We start from the raw sequence: 8,370 nt of genomic DNA, 5'->3' as shown, positions 1-8,370 counted from the left end.
CCTGATTTATTTGTCCATTTTTACTATTTGGGATCTATTAGAAAATTGTCTATATGTTTCAATTTATAATGTTTTTTATATGCAATATGGATGTTGTTTGATACATTTCAATAAGATATAAAATATGATGTTTTTGAAATTATGTAAAACATTATAGATTGTGAGATATAAATAATTTTTTAAAAGACATGTATGTCGAAATTAGACAAACAAATTGGGACGGAGGGAGTAGTATTCAGGAATCACGTGCCCAAATTTGGAGAGAGAAAGTGATGACGTGAGAGAGAGAGAGAGAGAGAGAGAGAGAGAGAGAGTTTTAATCCGAACGTCCAAAAGTTATACTTCCATGGCAAGAAGAATGAAAGGGAAATTTGCCAAATAGAAAAGGAGGGGGGGAAAAAAAAAAAAAGAAGAAGAAGGAAAACGGGTCGGGCCGGGCGGGTTTTGGTTTGCCTTTACCCATATTCAACCCGATCCATTTCAACCCCGTTTACTATTTGACCTATATTTGATCCGCCCATATTTAACCCGTGACCCATTTCAATCCGTCTAAACCCGTCCATTTGCCACCTCTATTTATGCCCATAACAAAATGTAAAGCCCGCACAAATATATGGTGCAGAGTTTGTTGGGGGTACCACTTGGTAATGCCACTAGGACACTGAATAATCACTCCAGCACAATTTGTTGTGTCCCTAGCAAATGTGATTGTGGCAATTTCGCCATCCAAACTTGTAACATGCATTGAATTATTCAGTTTTTTCACCAAACAAATATGACTATGATTGTATTTTTGGTGTTTGTCTTAGTTGGGATAAATAAAATGAATATTCTTAGCAACAAATTATGAATAGTTGATTGTACCACATGGTGTCCGTTCGATACATCCGAGCCGTCCGATGCGATTTTGGGCAGCTCGGATTTGGAGAGTGAAAAAAGAGAGAGAAAGAGGAGGGGCAAGAGGAAAAAGATTGTTTCAATTTGAGTCGTCCAAAAGTGCATCAGACGGCTCACGAGTGCCAAGCGGGCACCACGTGGGATATACCAACTCGGCACTGAAAAACTTGATTTCTAGAGCCTTTTTTTCTCTCCAAATCCGAACCGTCCAAAATCGCATCACACAACTCGGATGTGTTGAACGGGCATCAAGTGATACCTGGCACTAAAAAATTTCTCCTTAATCAAAACCAAAGACCAATAAACCTCTATTAAAATTAGGGCTGCTCGAGGTCCAGTTCGATTCAGATTCCTAGGAATCCAGGGACCGAACCACTAGTCACGGTTATTATAAAATGAAATTCATGTCCGGAGCAAAAATCATATGGTTCAGTTACGATTTTGTCCACGGATTTTCGCAAAAATAAAGTTCAAGCAGCCAAGCATATATCCCACACCAAAAGGGAAGAAGGTTATACTCAAAATTAAGTTTAACACCACCAGAAAGTATTTGTTATATAAACTACCAAAGGTCTACTTTAGAAATTGCTTGACTGATTCCTAGATCTAAAATAATGGGTTGCCCCGGCCAAGTGTAGGGCTGAGACCAATGTAGCCCAATACTCGGTAAGACAGGAGTCGAATCCACAAAGGACGGTGAAGTGTGTGCTGTGGAACATCAGGTTATAATATTAAAATGGGCTCTTAGGTAGTCACCCCTTGTAGTTTGATACTAAGATTAACTAAAATTTAGAAATTGATTGTATTTTTCAAATAATTAAAAGAGGTACGATCGTAGGGTTTATAGCTCTCGTAACCAGTCCGGATTAACATGCTCCATTCGATATTCTTAAAAATGTTCAATTTTAGATTGAAAAGATACCCCGCAAGATGCGAAACCTTAGGGTTGCCGTTTACCCATGCGCAGCGGAGAATGAGTTTTGGACCCTCATTTTTCCATTCACATGGGCTCCAACAATACCCGGGTTCGTCTACAAAAAGTATTTTTCCAATCTAAAATCATTTTTTTATTGTTTGAGAAAAGGAGCAGTACCCGAACTGGTCACGATATGCTAATCACCCCACGATCTTACCTATACGACTACTCACTAATCATTATGCATGAAAAGGACGAAACCCTTGTACTAAAGAAAGAAAAATAAACAAGAAACTAATACTAAGAAAAAACAAACGAATAACTTTATAAAAAACTGAAATTAAAAACAATTACCGACGTGCGAGTAATTAAACAAAGCTTCAAAAGCTCGAAGGAATAACTAAGAACTTTTGAGAATCATAACTTTCATCTCAATTTCATTTTAGTAATGTTCGACTAAGAGCTATTTATACAAGACTAAGAGCCCTAAAACGGTTACAAAAAACTTCTAACTAATCTTGAAACTAATCACCCAACTCTAGTTAGCATTACTAAACAGAGTTACTTAACCACAAATCAGTTGGACTTAACTTCTCCGGTAGCTGACGTGTCCTCAACATTTTGATTTGATTGGTTTGACACACCCCCACAAACTGATGCTGGCTGGAAGCTCTGACAGCTTCAGTTTGGCTTTTAGAAAGTTAAAACGAGAGATAGTAAGAGGTTTAGTAAAAATGTCAGCTATTTGGTAAGCAGAAGGGACATATTGAATAAGCAACTATTTCTTGACCACTTTTTCTCGAACAAAATGGAAATCAACTTCAACATGTTCGGTGCGTGTGTGGAACACGGGATTCGAGGCCAAGGAAATTGCTCAAACATTGTCACACCATAGAATGGGAGAATCAAAAGAGGACACACGAAGGTCTTTAATGAGTTGAGTGATCCACAAAAGTTCTGCAGTGGTGTTTGCTAAAGCCTTGTACTCTGCTTCAGTAGAAGAACGAGCAACCGTAGCTTGTTTCTTAGCAGACCATGAGATAAGGTTAGGCCCCAAGTAAACACAATAGCCTCCAGTAGACCTTCTATCCAGAGCATTACCCGCCCAGTCAGCATCAAAAAATGCTTGCAACTGTAAATCCCCTTTAGTGAACAATAGACCCTGAGTGATTGTGCCTTTGATATACCTCAGTATACGTTTGACAGAAGTAAAATGGCTTTCCAGAGGCGAATGCATGTGCTGACACACGGAATTTACCGCAAAAGAAATCTCTGGCCTTGTCAGAGTTAGATACTGTAAAGAGCCAACTAAAGTTCTATAAAACTCTGGATAAGGATAGAAAGGATCTGGAGTAGCAGAAAGAGGCTTAAGAGAAGAGGGGGAACCACTTGGTCTGCAGTCAGTCATGCCTGCTTTCTTTAATAAATCCAAGGCATACTTGGTCTGAGATAACACTAACCCATGAGAAACTGGGACAACTTCTATGCCCAAAAAGTAATGCAAAGAACCAAGGTCCTTAAGGGCAAAATCTGCACCCAACCTTTGAACAAAGCTGGAGATAATAGTGAAACTATTTCCAGTTATAAGGATGTCATCAACATATACCAGAACATAAACCAAATCTTGTCCTTGAGAGTAAATAAAAAGAGAGGAATCTGCCAAGCTGTTGATGAACCCTTGATTAAGAAGACTATTAGAGAGCATATCATACCAAGCTCTAGGAGCTTGTTTAAGCCCATAAAGAGCCTTGTGAAGCTTACACACATGATGAGGGAATTCTGCACTCACATATCCCTGTGGTTGTTTAAGATAAACATTTTCTTGAATAGTGCCATGCAGGAAAGCATTGGAAACATCTAATTGTTTGATGGACCAGCCAAAATGAACAGCCAAAGAAAGAACAAGTCTGATGGTCTGTTGTTTTACTACAGGACTAAAGGTTTCTGTATAGTCTAGCCTTTCAGTTTGTTGAAAACCCTGAGCAACTAAACGAGCTTTATATCGAGCTATGCTACCATCAGAATGTCGTTTGATTCTGAAAATCCACTTGCAACCAATAGGTGAAGCATGAACAGGTAAAGGTTCCAAAGACCATGTTCCTTGTTGGATTAAGGCACTATATTCGTCTGACATTGCTTGTTGCCACTCAGGATATTGCATAGCTTCCTTGAATGAAGTAGGTTCAGTGAGAGGAGGAGTATGAAGAAGCAAAGTAAAGGTATTTTTGGAACAAAAATTCCATCTTTGGCTCTAGTAGTCATAGAATGAGGAGGTGGGATACGGGCAGGAGTAGAAAAAGAGGGAAGAGAAGAAGAAGGAACTGCTACATCTGAAGTAGAAGTTATAGGAACAGGAGTAGAAACAGGGCTTGGAGATATTAAAGAGGTATGTGGAGAATGAGATGGAAGAGAAGGAGAAACAGATAATGGAGTAGGAGAGAATGGAATATGAGATGGAGGAGTGAGAGGAGAAACTATGGGAAGAGAACCAGAAATGGATGGAGACCAAGTAGGAGATATAGAAGGAAAGGAAAAATTGAACTTGAAAGAGGAAAGCGACGGAGATGCTGCAGGAATAGCAGAAGAAGGAGAAGGACAAAGAGTAGGATATGGGAAATCAGTCTCTAAGAACTTCACATGTCTGGAAATGTACACCCTATTAGTCTTAGGATCCAAACATCTGTAGCCCTTAGTGGCAGAGCAGTAGCCTAAAAAGATACAAGGAGATGATCTAGGAACAAGTTTATTAGAGGCATAGGGTCTAAGCCAAGGAAAGCAACAACATCCAAAAGGTTTGAGGATGGAGTAATCAGGACTAGTCTTGTACAAAACATGAAAAGGAACTTGGAAATGTATAGAAGAATTAGGAAGACGATTGATAACATATATAGCTGTAGTAATAGCTTCCAACCAGAAAGTAATAGGTAACTGAGCTTGTTGAAGTAAAGTAATAGCAGTTTCTATGATATGTCCATGTTTCCTCGCTGCCACTCCATTCTGTTCTGGAGTATGGGGACAAGAGGTTTCATGAACAATGCCAAACAAAGCAAAGAAAGCATTCATTAACTTGTTAAGAAATTCACCTCCATTATCAGATCTGAACTTTTTAATGGACAGAGAAAACTGATTTGAAACAAATACTTTGAATGCTTGAACATGAGAAGCAACATCAGACTTAGCATGCAAAGGAAACATCCAACAATATTTGGTAAAGTCATCTACAAGAAGAAGATAGTATTTGTAGCCAGAAAAAGATAGAACTGGGGAAGGACCCCATACATCCATGTGGAGAAGTTCAAAAGGTGCAGTAGTTTGTGAGGTAGAAACAGGAAATGGAAGAGAAGATGTTACTGCAGTAGATGCGGACGACGCCATTGATGACGGTTCGAAGCTCTGAAATTAGGCGAGAAATGAAAGTGAATCACAAGCACAAGACTGCCGTCGAGATGGCTTTGATACCATAAGAACTTTTGAGAATCATAACTTTCATCTCAATTTCATTTTAGTAATCACAGAATTACATACAGATTATGTTCGACTAAGAGCTATTTATACAAGACTAAGAGCCCTAAAACGGTTACAACAAACTTCTAACTAATCTTGAAACTAATCACCCAACTCTAGTTAGCTTTACTAAACAGAGTTACTTAACCACAAATCAGTTGGACTTAACTTCTCCGGTAGCTGACGTGTCCTCAACATTTTGATTTGATTGGTTTGACAATACCAACTCTGAAAGTTTAAAGCTGCTTGAAAAAAAATGGGAACAATCCTGCAGTCGGCAGCCCCGTTCTCGGTTGCCCCCTTCTGCTGTTTCGTCCGTGGCAAAAAAACAGAAGCTTTGTGCGTAGCCTTCTTTTTTTCTCTCATGATTTGCGTCCCAATATTTATTCTTCCAGCCATCAAAACCCTCAGCCTCCTTTTTCTCCTTTGTAGCCGACCTATTTTTCATGCGTGGACTAAACACTTTGGGCCATACTTCCATCCCCGGCCAAACAACTCTATTCCAGAACCTTAATTAACCAATTGATTTGGGCCCACCTTAATTGCATTGGTTTCTACTAATCCCACTTTTAAGACCACGTTGCACTACTGGCCAATATTATAAAGCCCAATCCAGTACATTTGATATTATATGCTACTTGTCTTTGATATTCCTTTAGATTTGATTAGTCCGTAACCAATGTCGCCCATTAAGGCGTTACAACCTTGAAATACTTACAACACACAAATTATGCATTAAGCTCCAAGTAACAATATAAATTGATTTAACAATGATAAATTGGGGGCGCTAATGTGAACATTTACGCGCCCATCAGAAATCATATTCAAAAGAGTTTAAACACTAGTAGATTGTATCATTATAGTACATAACATAAACCCAAAAAAAAAAAAAAAAAGACATCAAAGTGGGGAAGGAAACGAGGAATAGAAATTAGAAAAACTGGAAAAGAAACGAACTACTGAAACTAGACTAGGGTTACCTGTTACTTATAACAAAAAACTACGATTTGTCTACACTATATTCAATTATTAAGATAAACTACTAACATTAGTAGGAAAAAAAATTTTAACATTACTAACAATTAATTATATAAATAAACATATAAATATATATATTTATTTATTTATTATTTATATAAAATAAATATCTCATGGTCTGGTTCGGTTAATCCACAGTTTTGTAATGAAAATTTGAAAACCGAACCGCGAGTAAGAGTTTTCTAATTTTTCAATTCGTGTCCGGACCATTAATCTACGGACAAAATTCAAAAGGTACGGATCGATTTGGTCCGGATTGGTTTCATGGTTCACCTGATTTTTTGAGCAATCCTAATCAAAACTGCCATAGCAATCCTAGTCAAAACTGCCATAATTTAGACTTCCCACTTTGGGTCAATTAATTTTGTTTATTTTCAAAGTCTCCCATTAATTTGTAGGAGAAAGTTTTCAGTGCTGAGCGGGTATATCCCACATGGTGCCCGATCGGCAATCCTGAGCTGTCCGTTGCACTTTTGGACGGCTCAGATTAAAATCTTCTCACCCTTCTTCTCTCTTTCCTTTTTCTCTCTCCAAATTTGAGCCGTCTAAAATCGCATCAAACAGCTCGAATGTGCCAAGCGGGCTCTACGTGGTACCCACCCGGTATTGAAAAATTTCTCCACTATCAAAACCAAAGACCAATAAACCTCTATCAAAACTGCCATAATTAACTCCCCACTTTGGGTCAATTAATTTTGTTTATTTTCAAAGTCTCCCATTAATTTGTAGGAGAAAATTTTAAGTGTTGAGCAGGTTTATCCCATGTGGTGCCTACTCGCGCTCTTGAGCCATCCGATACACTTTTGAATGATTCAAATTGAAACATTCTCTCTCCTCTCACTCCTCCTCTTTCTCTCTCCAAATCCGAGCCGTCCAAAATCACATCAAACGGCTTTCAATTCATGTCCGTACCCATTAATTCACAGACAAAATTCAAAAGGTATGTATCAATTTGGTCCGGACCAATTTCACAATTTACCAAATTTTTTGAGCAGCCTTGACCAAAACAGCCATAATTTAGACATCCCACTTTGGGTCAATCAGTTTTGTTTATTTCAAAGTCTCCCATTTGTAGGAGAAATTTTTCAATGCCGAGCTGGTATATCCCACGTGGTGCCCGCTCGGCACTCCTGAACTGTTCAATACACTTTTGGACAGCTTAGATTGAAATCTTCTCTCTCCTATCTCCTCTCACCCTTCCTCTTTCTCTTTCATTTTTCTCTTTCCAAATTTAAGCCATCCAAAATCGCATCAAACGACTCGGATCTGCCAAGAAGATACTACGGGGTACCCACCCAGCACTGAAAATTTTCTCTACTATCAAAACCAAAGACCAATAAACCTCTGTCAAAACTGTCATAATTTAGACTCCCTACTTTGACAACCACTGCTTAGTACAGTTAGTCAGTCATTGCTTCCCCTTTATGGAAGGTTTTGAATTCGAGCCCCACAGAGGGCAGGCCCTTTAGGAGACCAGGGCTATAGATAGTTTCTGGTCTCCCCGTGCTAACTCTAACACCTCCACTAACCCCCACTTATGTATATCGCCGTGGCAAAAAAAAAAAAGCCTCCCTACTTTGGGTGAATTAATTTTGTTTATTTTCAAACCTCCCATTAATTTGTAAGAGAAAATTTTCAGTGTCGATCAGGTATATCGCATGTAGTGCCTGCTCGGCACTTCTGAGCCGTCCGATGTACTTTTGAACGACTCAAATTGAGACCTTCTCTCTTCTCTTACCCCTCCTCTTTCTCTCTTCAAATCTGAACCGTCCAAAATCACATCAGACAACTTGGATGTGGCGAATGGGCACCACATGGTACCCACCTGGCACTGAAAAAATTTCTCTAGATAGTGGGAGACTTCGAATTACCCATCTTAGATGGCAGGGTACTATTAGAGCGTTCATAGTGGTATAAACAAAATCATAAAGTTTGCTAAAGTTAGCAATGTTTTCTCAGAAAAATGCTCACAGTGGCATAATCAAATTTAACAATTTCTTAGCAACTCATCAAAT

This window comes from Rhododendron vialii, chromosome 8a, assembly GCF_030253575.1.
Source record: "Rhododendron vialii isolate Sample 1 chromosome 8a, ASM3025357v1".
Lineage (NCBI taxonomy): Eukaryota > Viridiplantae > Streptophyta > Magnoliopsida > Ericales > Ericaceae > Rhododendron > Rhododendron vialii.
The sequence above is the reverse complement of the archived record's forward strand: the minus strand, read 5'-3'. Positions refer to the sequence as shown.